The sequence below is a fragment of the Balaenoptera physalus genome, assembly GCF_965194825.1.
Source record: "Balaenoptera physalus genome assembly, chromosome: 13".
Classification (NCBI taxonomy): domain Eukaryota; kingdom Metazoa; phylum Chordata; class Mammalia; order Artiodactyla; family Balaenopteridae; genus Balaenoptera; species Balaenoptera physalus.
Genome location: NC_138892.1, coordinates 62,647,409 through 62,665,047, shown reverse-complemented (window position 1 = coordinate 62,665,047; position 17,639 = coordinate 62,647,409). Strand labels below are relative to the sequence as shown.

The window sequence follows — 17,639 nt, the reverse complement described above, 5'->3', positions numbered from 1 at the left end:
TATTTTCATCTGTAAAATAGAGAGCACCGTACCTTTGTCCCTGTCACTTGGGGCATCCAAGCAATAAGCAGTCACTGTTCCTCCGTCTGGGCCTGAGTCCTGGGGCACAGAAGGTGGGAGAGGCAGAATCTGTGGCAGATGGCCCAAGGGGGGCTCTGGGCATGATGCGAAGCTCTTGGAGTGCTTTCGGAGGGACCGGAGGGACAGGGGTTCTGGGAGTGTGTCCAGGGTGAAGAGCTGGTGGACAGGAGGCCGGGTCCAAGGCCCCCTTTGCTCCTCTGTAATCTGAGCTGCTCTCTCAGAACCTTCCAGCTTACCAGGCTCACCACCTATCCTGTGAGAATTGGACGGAGCCCTCCAGGGTTAGGAGGACAGGGAAGATGGGGTGACAGCTTAGGCATAAAGGGGCGAGAACCTGGAACTTGCCCAGCTCGGAAAATCTGCAAATCTTGGCATTTTTATGGCTCGACTTCTTACTCCACAGAGCCCTGAGCAGGAGGCAGTAGGCCTCCCTGCGGCCGGCAGGAGGGATTCCAGCAACAAGGAGAACTTCCAGCTGTGTCTCAGGGTTCCCAGCTTTCTCCACGCTCTAGGGGAGCAGCTGGGTGAGTCGGGTTGAGAGGTGCTCACACCCCAGGGCCCCCTCCTGGGGCACCTGCCGCCTGGGTCTTGTTGGAAGTCATCCTCACATGGGTGTCAGGCGGGTGGCAGGTTAGGGCTGGCCAAGGCACCGGGGCAGAGTACACCCCCTAGGGGACTGCTGATGGTGGGGCAGGGTGGAGGGTGGTCGAGGAGACAGAAAGCACCACCCCCTTCCTGGTCCTGGAAGAGGTGCTCTCAGCCTCGTCGCTGTCTCGGGCGCCCTCTTTCCCTTCTCATCTCTCACACGTCTCCCTAACTCCTCCCTCTAGTTCTCCCCACCCCCAACCCCCCCCTCCACCCCCCACCCCGCCCTGGCACCATCCTTTCTATCTCCTTCCAATTCTCTCTTCTTCTGTCCCCAATCCTTCCCTGTCTCCTGTTTCCCTCCAGGACCTCCTGGTCTTCCTTTTCACATCTGCTCCTTATTCCCTGCGGTTCTCTTCCACTCACTTGCCCCCATTCAGATTCCCCTCTTGGAATCCCTGCCCACCTCGGTGGGAGGTCACCCCACACACTGCGGGGAGTTCAGGGCTGTCTTCTCTCCAGAATGTCCCTCTCCTCCTGAAGGGTCCTCCTGGGATGACTGTGCCTGAGGCGGGCTCTGTCCCTGCAGCTGAGCTGGGGCTGCGGACCGGACAGCGGCCCCTGGAGGTGAGGCTGGGGATTGCGGCTTCGTACTGGCTTTGGCTCCCTGCTGGCTCACATTCTCACCCCAGGCATTCTGAAAGTCACACTTGTTTGTGTAAGGTGTGCCTGAGCGTGTGAAGGTGTGTGGAGACTTGGGCGAGTGTGTCTGGTGTGGGTGTGTGACTGGAGTGTGTCTATGTCTGTGTAGAGTGCGTACAAGGGTGTGCGTGTGTGTGAATGGAATGCGGGCTCCTGCAGACTGTTGCCCGTGTGTAAGCCCCTTGTATACTGGTGCGTGCGCACACTCCAGAGCACGTGTGCCAGTGGAAAGGCACATGTTTCTGTGGGTACCTGGAGGAGCTTGAGGGCTCTGACAGTTAGGAGCTCATCTGTGCCTGAGGACACCAGTGAGCATGGGAGTAGCATGAGGACACGTGTGTGTGTGTGTGTGTGTGTGTGTGTGTGTGTGTGTGTGTGTGTGAGCCCGTGCACGGGGCTGCTTACAGTGTGCACCTGTGTGCCCAAGATGGGCTGGCTGCCTGTGAGGTAGGTTTGTGGGTACACGTTATCACTGCAGTGTGGGGATAGGAGATCCGCAGAAGGGCGACTGTTTGGATCTGCAGCGCCATAGACACATGTGAGCATCAAGGAGGGCGAGGGGGAAGCTGTCTTTGGGTGCCTGAGGAGCAACTCCTCCTAAGCCAGGGGTGGGGCTGGGCTGAAAGGGGAAGTAGTGATTTATAAGCTTTTAAAGAAATGCCTCCACCCCCAGTTGGGCCCCAGTCATAGTGAGTCCCACGCATCGCTCAGGCCTGACATCACCCAGGCACCTGAAACCACAGGAATGAGAAGAGACTGCCTCCCCGACCTGCCCACCCGCCGCAGGCTGAAGCCTGGGAGAGCAAGCACATTTCCTGCTCTGAAGCACCTACTGGGTGCAGGGGCCCACTGCCCAGCTGATGCCCCAGTCGCAACCAGAGATCCCTCCCCGGGCGCCGAGGCAGCATGCTGACAGAGAGTGGGATACCTGTGGGACACCTTGGTGGACCTGGGGTCCAGGAACCCCTTTCCCAGCCAAGCCAGCCTCCTCCAGGGGAGCTGGGTGGGCCTCCTACAGGCTGCCCTCAGGGACTGAGTGGCCATGAAGCAGGGGGCAGGAAGCCCTCAATAAATACTGGCTGGAGGAATGAATGAACAAACGGTGCTTCCCAGGGGTGGTGCTGGCTGGCTCCAGGGAGTCTCCCAAGGGTAAGTGGGTGGCTGGCTAAGCGCATGATCTTTTCTGAATCTCACTTTCCTCCTTTCTAGGAATGACCCCACAGAGTCATCATACCAGTGAAATGCGGCAGTGTGCCTGATGCCTGGCCCTTGCAGCTACTCAGGAAGCGATAGGTGTCTCCTCCCTGAGAGCTGACAGCTGCTCTGAGCCCCTTCCACAGCTACCCCTGGACCAGCTATGAGTCAGGTATCGTGGGGCAGCAGTAATCCTCGGGTTCCCATTCTGGAAGCATGAGTCAAGCCCACGTCCTGGAGGAGGGAGGTCACACTGGGGTCAGTTGGTGGACCCAGGCAGGAGCAGGTGCGTGTCTAGCTGCTACCTTATCACAAGGCGATGCCCGTTGCCAGTAACTGGATCTCAGGAGCTGGGAAGGTAGGCCCCTGGGGCTGAATTGAGTACCCCCAGGTCTGTGGGCTGAAGGTGCTGTTGATATGGGCTTTGTGATATATAGGTGCTTTTCAGATAGAACAGGCTGAAAAGGACCCAGCCAAGCCCTAGAAGGCTTTGCTTTCATAGCTGCTGCTGCTGGGGGTGCGGCCTCTGGCCCTGGGGCTGGGCCCGGCCTGGGGGTGGCCTCATCTCTATCAGAGCTCCTGAATCCAGCTTGTGACATCCAGAGCTCTGTCTTGGTTACCCGAGAGCCTCTCTTCTTCATCTAGATATCAGTGATCTCCAATGAAGACCCAGATGAACTTTCTCTAGGCTTTGGTGAACATCTGAGATGTGGAAATTCCTACTTTGAACTCTCTCTCCTATACCCGTGACTCTGGGCAGGGGGTCTGCCCTTCCCTGTCTCTGCAAAATGTGACTGTTCAGCACAACGGACAGTGCGCATGTGTTGGGTGAGCTTAGGTGGAGATGAGCATCTCTTGCAACGTTCAGTATTTTAGCTACACTGTGCAGATCCCCTGTGCCTGGCTTCTTATCGCTAGGAGCCACTGCTTCTTTGAAGCTGGGAACTGACTGGTTTCTAAGGGCATCTAACTATGGCTTACCCATCTCTCAGTCACTCAACACACTCCAGACATTCACATACAACACATGATTTGGGATGAGATGCCTCAGAGAGCCTTTGCAGGTGGAAAAATGGAGGGAAGTTGTGTGGTGATGGGACTTATCTCTGCCACCTAGACATGCAATAAAAAGTCCATTAAATCACACACACACACACACACACACACAGAGAGAAACAAAGCATTCACTGAGCACTGGCTGTGGCCCAGCCTTTATTAGGGACTGGGAAAGAGTGGATAAAACAGTGCTACTTGAGGCTGACTTTGCACAGCTCTCGCCTATAGCAGCTCATAGTCACACAGAGGAGATATGCATGGACAAACATTGCTTTTCCATTCTTGAAATTTGCAGAACTATCTCAGGGAAAACACTAAACCTATTAAAATATGCAAAAAATGAAGCAGCAACTTTGCTGGGTGGCAAAAAACCAAACCTCACAATCCCTCAGTGACTGGTGGCTGGGACACCTGCTTCAGAGGCAGCCCTCTCCTGGTCCCCCTGTCTACTTCATCAGCAGGGTCCTGCCCACTGCTGCTGGGGACACAACACTGGGGAATGGCATAGAGGTCCAAGGACAGCAAAGTTTGGTGACTTTTTATGGATTAAATATATATTTATTGGGACTTCCCTGGTGGCGCAGTGGTTAAGAATCCGCCTACCAATTCAGGGAACACAGGTTCAAGCCCTGGTCTGGGACGATCCCACATGCCGCAGAGCAACGAAGCCAGTGCGCCACAACTACTGAGCCTGAGCTCTAGAGCCTGTGAGCCACAACTACTGAGCCCGCGTGCTACAACTACTGAAGTCCACGCGCCTAGAGCCCGTGCTCCACAGCAAGAGAAGCCACCACAATGAGAAGCCCGCGCACCGCAATGAAGAGTAACCCCCGCTCGCCACAACTAGAGAAAGCCCACGTGCAGCAACGAAGACCCAACGCAGCCAAAAAAAAAAAAAAAATATATATATATGTATATATTTATTGTATCAACAATGTGACAATACCAGAAATCCAAGGCTGTCGTCTCTTCTCTCTCCTTCTCCCTCTCCCCTTCTTTCCCCCAGCCTCCTCCTTCTCTGAGCCTTTAGGGTCTGATGGGAGGGGGCTTGGTCTAGTGGGGTGTGGAAAGAATCCTGGTTTGCTTCTCCTCCTACCCCAAGTCCCAGACGCCATTAAGTTTCTGAGCTCTTCCTAAGTGTTCCATGCTGAGTTTCCTTGCATAAGCCATGGCCAAAGCTGCCATCCCAGCCCTCCAAGCCTCTGGTCTGATCCCTTGAGCTGTTTGCCCAGCCCATGCCTGGCAGTCTGTCCGCAACCGTCAAAACAAACAGGTTTGGCTGACCAAACTGGCTGCAGCCTTTGTTTTTATCTTTGAGATAAAGAGTCAGAGCTTTTGGCCACAGCTGAAATAAACTTCTTGAACTTTATTTTCTTCTGACTCATTTCTAACTTATGGAAAAGTGGCAAGAATAGTATGAAGAACTTTTTTTTCTGAACCATGTGAGAGCAAATTGCTGACCTGATGCTCCTTTACCACCAAATACTTTAATGTGTATTTCCTACAAAGGCATTCTCTCTCTCTCACTCAACCACATTAGAGCCATCAAAACCAGGAGATTAGTATTGATACACTACTGCCACCTAATCCGCAGACCCCAGTCTGAGGGGGTCTCAGATTTTACCAGTTGTCTCAGTAATATCCTCTGTAGCGAAAGCATCCAGTTCCGAATCTTGTTACTGCATTTGGTCTCATGTCTTCTTAGTCTCCTTTAATCTGGAACAGTTCCTCAGTCTTGATTTTCATGAACTTGACACTTTTGAGGATGATAATAAGCCAGTTATTTTGTAGAATAATCCACAATTTGGGTTTGTCTGATGTTTCCTCATGAGTATGCATTTCTGCCAGGAGTACCACAGAAGGGATGCTGTGTTCCTCCTCCTGTATCCTATCAGGCAGCGCACAATTTCAATTTGTCCCATTACCGGTGATGTTAACTTTGATAATAGTCTGCCGGTTTTCTCCATTGTAAAGTGCTTTTTTCCTTTTTGTAATTAAAATGCACTTTGTGGGGCTTCCCTGGTGGCGCAGCGGTTAAGAATCCGCCTGCCAATGCAGGGGACACGGGTTCGAGCCCTGGTCCGGGAAGATCCCACATGCCACGGAGCCACGAAGCCTGTGTGCCACAACTACTGAGCCCATGTGCCACAACTACTGAAACCCACTCACCTAGAGCTCGTGCTCCGCAACAAGAGAAGCCACCGCAATAAGCCCGCGCACTGCAACGAAAAGTAGCCCCCTGGCTCGCCACAACTAGAGAAAGCTAGTGCGCAGCAACGAAGACCCAATGCAGCCAAAAATAAATAATAAATAAAATAAAATTAAAAAAACCCACTTTGTGGAAAGACACTTTGGGACCATGTAAATATCCTGATCCTCACCAAACTTCCTCCATGAGCATCGTTCATGTTTCTTGGTTTAATTACTACTATGATGGTTGACAAATCCAGGATTACTTCTACATTTATTAGTGGGCATCTTCTGTAGGGGAAAAAAAACCCCTTTCTCTACTCCACATTTATTTATTTATATTAGTATAGACTCAGGGATCCCTATTTTATTTATTATTTATCTTGAGGCTCAGATTATCTCAGCTCTGGCCAGTGGGAGCCCCTTCAAGCTGGCTTCTGTGTCCTTTTAATATAGTCCCTCCATTCTTTAAGCACTTCCCAACTTTCCGGAACAAGATAGTCCTGACTCATCTTGTGATTTATCTGTCCCAGCCCTAGAATTTGTCATTTCTCCGAGGGAAATTAGTTTCTTTTAGTGGAGGATGGTATCTAGAAACCAAGATCTGGGCAGTAGGTATGCTCACAGCTTTTGAAATGTTGTCAGTGATTTTCTGACTCTTAAGCCAGGAACAGAACGTTACCTTCAAGCTTTAACCTTCTGGACTAGTGACTGCAAAACCTGTTCAGGGGCTTCCCTGGTGGCGCAGTGCTTGGGAGTCTGCCTGCCAATGCAGGGGACACGGGTTCGAGCCCTGGTCTGGGAAGATCCCACATGCCACGGAGCAACTAAGCCCGTGCGCCACAGCTACTGAGCCTGCACTCCGCAACAAGAGAGGCCGCGACAGTGAGAGGCCCGCGCACCGTGATGAAGAGTGGCCCCCGCTTGCCACAGCTAGAGAGAGCCCTCGCACAGAAACGAAGACCCAACACAGCCAAAAATAAATAAATAAGTTAAAAAAACAAAACAAAACAAAAAAAACCTGTTCAGGTGGTGGACAACATGGGCATAATGAGACTTTTAATGGAAATATATGATGTATTTAGCGAGTAAACAATAGTTTACTGAATCTAAGACATCAGTGAAGGGAGATAGGGAATATATGTATATATAAATATATATATATACACACATATATGTATATGTATACACACATACACAACTTAAATCTATGTATTTTAATTTATCTGTCTAATTTGAAGGCCATGAGTCTACACTTATACCTTCAATATCAATCCCAACATCACATGGTTCATTCTAGGTTTCTCCCATCCATCATCTCCTCTTGTAGCCACTGCCCCCAGCACGGATGCCCTCTTCTGTGTAGAGACAAGCACCCGTCACTCCCTAGCCCTACAGCTCTCTGGCGTGGATGCCTACTTTCCTTGGCCCCATCTTATAGCATTGGGACTGAATAATACAGGCAGGCAGACGACATTTTAGACTTTTTACTGACCAATGAATCGTTACTTTTCCTGATCTTTGGGAGGTTTTTCTCAAAACTTGTCCTTCAGAATGATTCTTGTTTTGCCATTTTAAATGTTCCAAACTGCGTGATTAATATTTGGAAAACAGAAAAATAGGAAAGTCATCCATAATTTTACCACTCAGATACAACCACTATTTAGTATTTTAGTGTATTTCCTTTCAGTTTCTCCCCTCTGTGCGCCTGTTTTCTTTTAAATATAATTACAGCTGTAATGTTGCTACACCTTTCCATCTGCATGTTTACCTAAGGCAATAATAAAAACACTCACTGCTTATGAAATACCCAGTATGTACCAGGCTCTGTGTAGGTTGTTTTCTCTTTCTCATTTAATCCTTAATGTATCTTGCAAAGTAGGTGTTTTCCAGATATCAGAGATAAACTGAGGCTCAGGGAGACTGTTAAAAGTTACACTTCTAGTAACTGGTTGAGCTAGGACTGGAAACCAGGTAGCTCTAAAGGGTTGACCTAATTTGAATGCCACACTGAAATGACATTGGCATATTATCATTTAAAAAAGAGAGCCTATACTTTAATAGGCAATTACTTCATTTAACTAGCATGTATTTGAATACAAGTTTGTTTTTATTCAAGGAGCATTTAAGGCGTACCTGCTGTTTACCAGGAGTGATGGCAGGAATGGAAACTGCAAAGATACTTTTATTGCACAACTCGGTGAGAAAGCCAATAACAAGGCATCTCCATTATTCAACCCATGACTAAGGCAATTGTTTTCCGGGCTGTGCTGGTGATGCTCTCCCTGAAAGACTTAGGGGTGATATGGGGCAAATGCCCAAACGATGGGCTGGTTTAGTCAGCTCAGGAAAATGTGATGGCGGGTAGATGGGATTCCCAGTTGACGGGTGTAATAGTTGTTATTGTGCCTTAGCTCCAATGTGGAGTTGCGACTTGGCTTTTCCAGCTGGCTCTGTTAGGATCTGCCAGTAGGGGGTGCCAGAGGGAGACTGCAGGGTGTTTGCTTTCTGTGGGCTTCCGGTCCGCACGCAATGCCCCAGCAATGTGTCTTCACCCTGGCAGCAGCCCTGCCTTCCTGTAGCAGCAGCTGAATCCAGTTGGCAGTTTTCCCAACACTTGAAGAATCCATCAGTTTCATCCTGCCCCCTACTAGAGGTATCAGTGCCAGCCAAGCAGCGCCTCTGCCTCAGAGTTCTGCGTTTCAGGGGCCCCTCCTCTAAGGTTCTGAGTTTTAACACTTCTAACCTCTTCCCTTTGTTCCCTCAGCCCTAGTTACAGTATCTACTTCTGTCAGTGCCAGCTCCCTGATATCTTAGGGTTCTCTTTCAGTTACGCAGTTAACAGTTCTGTACTTAGTTAACAATTCTTTACATTGAATTCTTTCTGTTTAAATAACTAGTGTGACCATTTTCTCCCTATTGGAACCTGACTGACAAAGGGCAGGTCTTAAGTTCCTGAGATGCAGAGGCCCTTGCAGTGCCTACTGCTTTCTTTTTAGTTCTGTGTACACAGAGGTATGAGGAAGGGATAGCTCTCTGGCCAATGGGCCTGTGGGAGCTGTAATGTTGGCTGAAAGAAAGTAGCCCCTTCCAGAACATTCTGGCTCTTTCTTGACAGGTTTCAAATAAGAAGTGTCTAGCTAGGCTGAGGAATTGCTGACCGGAGAAATTCCAGCTAGAATGTTTGGCTGCTGTATGTTCCAAGAAGTTAAGGGCATCTCCTGGAGATGGGAACCTATTTTAAATAGTGTGTCTTCATAAATTCACACAAATATTTCGTCTGTTTGATGCATTAAATGGCCAAAGAACAACTTTCATTGGAACTCTATTAAACCAACATCAGTGAGCACCCACTGAGGGTCAGATGCTGGGTTAGACAGTGGGGAAATTTGACAGAGTGCCACCTGTCCTTACTCCGGCAGGTCCCACTGTCTACCTGGGGGAGTCACCTGCGGAAAGAAATAAATATGGCAGATTGAACACACATATTTACTCTCCGAAACTCACAAAAACTGCAGTGAACTTTGTTTGGATACAAATACAGTTGGTTGTTTTGAAAATGAGAATTCATTTCAACGTGATTGATATATTATGGAACGATTTGAGCCTAATGTGAATTTCACATCTGCTTTTGCACAATTTTGTGTGTAAGGCACATGGGTGAATGCGGATAACTGAGCCACGTAGAAATACACAAAACGCACACAACTCAAACAACTACCACCTGCCTCAGTTCACAACCCACACCCATCCACATTAGCTGTTACAACTTTCCATCAAATTTCAGGTAACCCTCCTCCTGCTAATAACATACAACTCACAATAACTTCACAATAACTCACAAGCTGTAGCCCTTCCGGTGCCCATGTCCACAAGCAAATGTCAAGTCTTTTTCCAGGTAAAATGCTTTATTTATTGTAGCTGTTATGTATTTCTTAGCCATTTAATATGTGTAAAACTGTGCTACTGTTTTTATTAGGCTCCTATCTTTTTTTAACGGGTCACTGATGACATTTTTGAGTATTGTGCCCCTAAGCCCTTTTCCCCTCCATAAGCTCTGTGGTTTTGTTGCATGATTTTGCACAGTATGGTGATAAAAAAAACCTTTTGTTTAAATTGAGGTATAGTTGATGTACACATAGTACGGTGATTTTTAGGAATGTATATATCATGTTATAGCAGAACTGTTGTGTGTAAGACAAAGAAAACAGCAAGGGTTAAGGCAGAACACTTCTGGAAGCTAGAAAGTAGAACAAGTTGTAACTAACTGTGAGCTACTAGAAAAATAAATGCATTGATCTCTGCCCCCCAACCTCCCATTCCTGGCACAGAGCTCCTAAATCCCTCATAATTCCCTAAGTGATAAGAGCTCTAGGAGCATCTTTTGTTCTTTTCAGGAGGCTCTGGGTGAGCTCCTGGATGGCAAGCCACGATTAGAAGCTTGGAATTTTTATCTCCACTCCCCCGCATCTTCCAGAGAGGGGAGAGGGGTTGGAAATGGAGTTAATAATTGATCACATCTATGTGAGGAAGCCTCCATAAAATCCCAAGAGAAGGGGGTTTGGAGAGCTTCTAAATTGCTAAAAACATCCATGGATGGGGCTGGGGGAGTGATGCAACCCAACTCCATGGGGACAGAAGCTCCTGCTCTGGGGACCCTCCCACACCTTGCCCCATGTATTTCTTCATCTGGCTGTCCACTGTATCCTTTATCATATCCTTTAATAAACTGGTTGACATAAATGTTTCCCTGAGTTCTGTGAGTCACTCCAGCAAATTAATGGAACCTGAGGAAGGGGTCGTGGGAACCTCGGATTTATAGCAAATCAATCAGAAGCACACCTGACAACCTGGACTTGTGATTGGTGGCTGAAGGGAGGGGGCAATTTTGTGGGATTGAGTCCTTAATCTTGGGACCTGACCCTATCTCTAGGTGGATAAGTGCCAGAATGGAGTAAACTGTAGGACATCTGGATGGTGTTGCAGAATTGCTTGGTGTGGGGAAAACTTCCCATACATTTGGCCACCAGAAGTGTCAGAAGTGAAGTGTTCTGTGTGAGTAGTAAAGGAGACACATGGGAGGAAAACTCTAGGTTTTTAAATACACTATCTTAGACCCAAGAAAGTTGACTCTTAAGCCAGCTGGGAGAAAGAAGGGATCTACAGAGAGAGAGCTTCAGAAATCTGCATGGATTCTCCTTGGGTCCATGGTTGAGTAACCAGTCTTGTATGCGTTGAGTGATATTCCATGAGGTTAGGCAAAGAATGACTGGGGAGCTGTAAGCTGAACAATTTTCAGAGCTCATTCAAGTTAGAACCAATCAGAGAGGAGAGTCCTTCATAAACACCCGGGGCACTCAGCAGAGACCCCAGAAGGATCATGCACTAGTGGAAAGCCCAAGGTAGTCCAGAGTAAAGACTACTCTAAACTTACCCTAACAGAGCTTAACGCTGGGGGACTTAAGCTACCTAATTCCAAGACTTAATATAAAGCTACAGTAATTAAGACAGTATGATATTGGCAAAAGGATAGACACATAGACCAATGGAATGGAATAGAATCTAAAAATAGACCCACACATATATGGTCAATTGATATTTGACAAAGACAAAAAGGCAATTCCATGGAGAAAGAATAGTCTTTTCAACAAAGGGTCCTGGAAGAACTGGGTATCCATTAAAAAAAAGAACTTGATGCATTACACAAGAATGAACTATAAATGGATCATAGACATTAGCATAAAAGGTAAAACTATATAACTTCCAAAAGAAAACATAAGAGAAAATCTTTACAATCTTGGGGTAGAGAGAGAGTTCTTTGCTAAGACACAAAAAGCATGAAGCATGAAAGAAAACATTTGATAAACTGGACTTCATCAAAATAAAACCTTTTGCTTTTCAAAAGACATCATTAAGAAAATGAAAAGTCAAGTCAGCCTGGTAGAAAATATTCATAATTTATATATTTGACAACGGACTTGAATGTAGAATACAGAAAGAACACTTACAACTTGGTAAGAAGACAAATAGCCCAGTTTAAAAATGGGTAAAATATTTGATCATACACATCACAGAATAAGATGCATGAATGGCTGGTAACCACATGAAAATACGCTTAATGTTATAAATTATTAGGGAAATCAAATTAAAACCACAGTGAGATCCACCAAACCCTCATTAGAATTATTGATAATATCAAGTATTAGTGAGTATATGGAGCAACTAGAATGTTCATGTGTTGCTGGTAGAAAAGTAAAATTGCATAACCACTTTGGAAAATCACATTGCAGTTTCTTATAAAGTTAAACATATATTTACTTATGACCCAGCAACTCCACTTCTAGGTATTTATTTACTCAAGAGAAATGAAAATGTATGTCCATAAAAAATGCATGTACAAGAGCTTGCATATCAGGTATTCAATGTAGCCTCAGATTGGAAAGAACTCAAATGTCCATAAAAGGTATGGATTGTGCTATATTCATGTGATGGAATGCTACTCAGCGACAAAAAGAAATGAAGGCTTACCCATGCAACAGCATGAATCTCAAAAAACTTATGTTGAGCAAAAAAGCTAGACACTAAAGAGTACTTACTGTATAATTCTATTTATATGAAATTCTAGCAGAGACATCTATTCTATAGTGACAGAAAAGAGATGAGCGTTTGCTTGGGGCCTAGGGTTGTGGGCATTGATTATAAAGAGGCACAAGGAAATCCTTTGCGGGTAATGGGTATGTTCTATATCTTTATTTTGGTGGTGGCTACGCGAGTGTATACTTTTATCAAAACAGATCCAACTGTACACTTAAAATGGATGCATTTTATTGTATGCAAATTGTACTTCAATAAAATTGATTTAAAAAATCTAGAAGATTGGTTGAAATCTATTTATGAGCCATTGGACCTTGGAATTCCCTCCCCTCCTCAGAATAGCCAGATACTGTTCCTCCCCACCTCCACAGAGGACTTCAGTTTTATTCTCTGGAGTTGGTTAAACAGAGGGTCTTTATAACAAGGCACAGTGGGGCATAGACACCTTACTGAGAAGATGGTGAATGAAGTAAAGTTTACAAGCAAGTGCTGAGAGCCCCAGCCCTCTTATCTCATTTGGTTTCCAGAATGCTAGAAGTCAGACTTACAGATTCCAGGAGGGGGTTTGGAAGATTTTTCTGACCAGCTGTAAAGGAAAGACCCAAAACACTGTTACTGGAATCTCTCCATGTGAATAGCTCAGCTAGCTCACTCTACAGAGAGCCTAGCATTGACATGCTTCATGCATGCTCATGGAACTGTTAGTGCTGACTCTGGAAATGTGAGTAATCAGTCATGGACCGATAGTCATCTGAGAAGAGCCTCCAACATAAAAACTGAAGCTCAGAAAACAAACAGGAAAAGAAATCTGGAGGAAGCAGAGACTAAGTAGGGAGATGAAAATATTAAAAAAAAAAAAATCTCCCTTTTATTAATATTTTCAAAGAAAAAGAGAAGATAGTTTACTCTTGAAACAAGAACAGGATACAATAAAAAAAATGCATAGTTAGAAAAAAAATCAACCCTTGGAAATATAAAAACTATGATAGCAGAAATGAAAACTTGAGTAAATTATTTTGAAAAGAATATGAAGGAGTCTAGAAAGTAGAGAAAAAGGGTAAAAATATGGGAAATAGGACATCAAAGATAAGAAAATTAGGGAACCAGTTCAAAGAGGTCCAGCATTTAAGTAAGAAGAGTCCCAGAAAGAGAGAACAAGGAAAATATAAGGGGGGGGGGGCCGAAAAAAAGAAAGAATCCCAGAAAAACTTCCAGAACTGAAGGACATAAGTTTGCGGGTTGAAATGGACCACTAAATCTCCAACAGATAACAAATCATTTTACTGGGAACAGAGAAGACTCTACAAACTTACAGAGAGGAGAAAAAAGTTTCATATACAGAATCTAGAATCAGAATGACTTCAAACTTGTCAGCAGTAATATTAGCAGCTAGAAGACAATGAAAACCTTAAAATTTTTGAGGGAAAACATTTTCCAACTCAGAATTCTACAGCTGTACAAACTATGAATTAGTTTTGAGTATAAAGAATATTCAGACATGCATTTTATCAACACATTTACCTCACCTTTCTCAGAAAGCTACTGGAGGATATGCTCTATCAAAACTAAGGGGTAAACTAAGAAAGAGGAAGAGATAGAATGCAGGAAACAGGGATTCAAGTGCAAGAGAGAAAATAAGGGGTCCATCCGTCCTTCGATCTATCTATATCTGGGGCATACTGGGCAAATGGTGGCTGAAGTGGGGAAGGGAGACTTTCTTTTTCCCATTGTCCTGCTGGGATACTCAACCAATAGGATAAAAAGCTAACCAGCTAATGAGTGGTTGGGGGAAGTTTGGTTTCTTGCTGGATCCCAGAGGAGATACATCAGAAGCTTTGAGTTCTTTGAGTTCTTAGAACCCTAGACCCTGGTGAAATTTCAGAACTTAAAAAAAAAAAAAGAGTGAAAATCCTAAAAACCCCCAGACATAAAACAATCAACAACAAAAACAGATTATCTGAAAAGGAAAGAGAATTATACTGGCACTGAAGTTATCATCTGCAACTTGGAAAGCCCCAGGGCCATGGAAAAGACTCACAGCTTCCAGGGGGAAGGAATCTTGGCCAAAATATTGTTAAAGTATTTGGGTAGAAGGCAGACATTTTCAGATCTGCAAGATCCGTGAACCATTTCTCAGGAACCTATTCAAGAAGGTAGTTAAGACAAATGAAAATTAAATTTGAATGAAAACAGAGACATCTTAAGATAAGAGAAGACCAAAAGCATATCAAGCAATGGAGAGCAATAAATCTAGTAAAATCTATAGCAAGTAAATGGATGATGATAAATTGACTTTTAGCTATGTTATAAATTAGAAAAGATCTTTGAAATAGAAGACAAGGGGGAAAATCCTTAGCAGAAAGTTGAAATTAAAATGACAGATTATTTCAACCAAGCCCAGGATATGGGATGGAGAGACTGACGGTGTTGAGAGGAAAGAGGGGATGAGGATGAGGAAATAAAAAACAAAATAGGTGGAGGGTGTCACATGACTCTACACTTCTGATATGTTGATGGGGAAGTACTGGTTCAAATATAACTTGAAATCTGAAAGTAATTATTAGTAAACTTGAGATAGATAGAAAAACTGCCAAACACCAGGGAGGAGAAACATGAATTTAAAAAAGAAAAAAACCAGAAGGACACCCACTAACATAGTGACCTACAGGGACAGGTAAGGGGAGTGCGATTTAAAGAAGTGAAGGGAGAACATTCATTTTTCCCTCTATGTTCCTCTTGAATTTTTGAATTCTTTTAAGCAAGTAGGACACATTGATTAATTGCCTTTTTAATTAAAGACAATGACGTAAGGAACTCTGAAAAGTTAACAGTGGCCAAAGATGCAAGGTGATACCATCTGCAATGTCGTTGGAGAACTGCTCTGCCCTGACTCTCCCTTTCTTTCCCAGCATAGTTGTTCATTTTCTACAAATGATTAATGACTGTTGCTTGAGGAGAGGGCTAGAGAATGGTATGTAGATAACTCCTGAGGCCCCAAGGTGAAAAATGAAGAACATATGCTATAAATGAAGATGGCTATCTGTGTACTTAACGCATTCTCATTTGTTGCAGAAGGGAGACGCTCTGGCAGCCCTCTGGGAGGTTCAGTGTTCTCATCGTTAGAAAACTGGAGTCTGTGATGGGATTTAGGTGACCCCAGGTTGGAAGCCACTAGAGGGATGGCTTGGTGAGATCTCTGGCCTAGGTCTTCTTAACCTAGAAGTTAGGGCACCTGGATTTTTGTTGTGTCTCTGCCATTTTTATGAGCCATCTGTCTTTGTGCGAGTCCTTTAACGTCTCTGAGGCTCATTTCTCACCCCGGAAAGACAGCGCTGCTACAGAGTCAGCATTCTTTAAATGTTTGTTGAATAAATCAGTGATCAAAGGAATGAATGAAGTGACTTGTCTAAGGCCCGTGGGAGCCATACCTGAAGCCCACAGGCGTCTATGCAGCCCGATGCTCTAGCGGCTTAACACGCAGTGAAGGTGGTCTCTCCCTCCTCACGTCCGGCACTCACCGGCCTCCGCACTCTGCACACGTCCTGGAGGATCCGCTCCTGGTTCTTCACGGAGCACAGGACCAGTGTGCAGACCACCACATCCATGGAGTCGTCGGCCACCTGGTGCAGGTCCTCCCCGGCAGCCACCAGGAAGCGCTCAAACTGCAGGTGTCGGTTCTCAGCAATGCTCTTGATCAAGAACTTCTCAAAGTTGGGGTTGGGATCAATACAGGTCACCCGGCATCCAGGCGGGTAGAACTTGAAGTTGGGCCCTGTGCCGCAGCCCAGCTCCAGCAGGGAGAGCTTCCCAGAGGGGCCTGCGAACTCCTGTAGATTGCTGAAGAGCTCCTGCTTCTTGCTCGCCATCTGTTCGTTGTACATCACAGTGAACCTTGCCAAGAAGTAGGGGAGTGATTTTTTGCATATCCGGTTCCACAAGCCCAGAAAGTCCAGCAGGTACATGGGAAATGCCAGGATGCAGACGGAAAGAAAGAGAGGGTGGGTGAGGACTGCCAGGGGCAGCGTGCAGGAAAGAGAGCCATGGGGACGGGGGATGGAGGAATGGGAGCAGGGTGGGGGGTGGCGCCACCACCTCGGGTAATGGAACACCCTGTAAACCCCCCAGTAGCACCGAGTCGTCAAATGAAGGGCACATCAAGGGGAGTGGTGTCTCAAGTCCCAACCTCCTTGGGCTCCTACCAGAAAAGAGACGGTAGGAATCGCCATGGGCAGGTGCTCCAAGACCAGCAACAACTCCCACTTACTGAGTCCTTAAGTACATTTTCTACATTATCTTCTTCAATACTTAAAAGGACTCATGAGACAGACATTCTTAATCCCCCATTTTACAGAAGGGGAAACTGAGTCTCACAGAAGGTAGCTGCAAGGTCGTGTAGCTGGGAAGCGCAGCTGAGTCAGAGTCTCCACCTTTCACCTGGAGCTGCCTGGTTTCCTTGGAGACTGCTGATCTCCTTTAGGGAGAGTCACTGTCACGCAGACTGAGATCAGAGAAAGTGCGTGCATAGGATGACTGGGTAGAGCACTTGGTGAGAACAGCCCCACAGAATGTTCTGGAAGCAGAAATAGCCATTCTCTTAGAGTCTGTAGAAACGTCTCTGAACTAGCCTCCTCTGCCCACACCTTGGAATATCTAGATCTTTGTCCACCCTTAGCTGATTCCTGCCGTAGACGTAGGCGTTTGTCCTCTACACCAGGGCTGGATACCCCGCAGCCCACTCTTTTTTCTTAATTTTTATATATTTATTTATTTATTATTTTATGGCTGTGTTGGGTCTTCGTTTCTGTGCGAGGGCTTTCTCTAGTTGCGGCGAGCGGGGGCCACTCTTCATCGCCGTGCACAGGTCTCTCACTATTGCGGCCTCTCTTGTTGCGGAGCACAGGCTCCAGATGCGCAGGCTCAGTAATTGTGGCTCACGGGCCTAATTGCTCCACAGCATGTGGGATCCTCCCAGACCAGGGCTCGAACCCGTGTCCCCTGCATTGGCAGGCAGATTCTCAACCACTGCACCACCAGGGAAGCCCCCGCAGCCCACTCTTAAATCCATCTTCCACCCCCACCCCCCTCGCTCCCTTAATTAGCTCCGCCCCCCTCTCATACTTAACATCTCTCTTTGTGGCCCTTCTCCTTCTCCTCTGCCAATCTGCCTGCTCAAGTCTCTTATCCTACAATAATCCTTTCCCTTGGGTTTTCTTTCCTTTCAAATTAATTTCCCGTCT

General features: G+C 46.1%; 1 pseudogene across 1 annotated transcript; it reads right to left on the bottom strand.

Annotated features, from left to right (window-relative positions):
* Positions 1 to 4,509: 4,509 nt before the first annotated feature.
* Positions 4,510 to 16,364, bottom strand: LOC309640504 (thiol S-methyltransferase TMT1A pseudogene; annotated as a pseudogene). Its single transcript has one exon. The product of its transcript is annotated as a thiol S-methyltransferase TMT1A pseudogene (transcript).
* Positions 16,365 to 17,639: the final 1,275 nt, after the last annotated feature.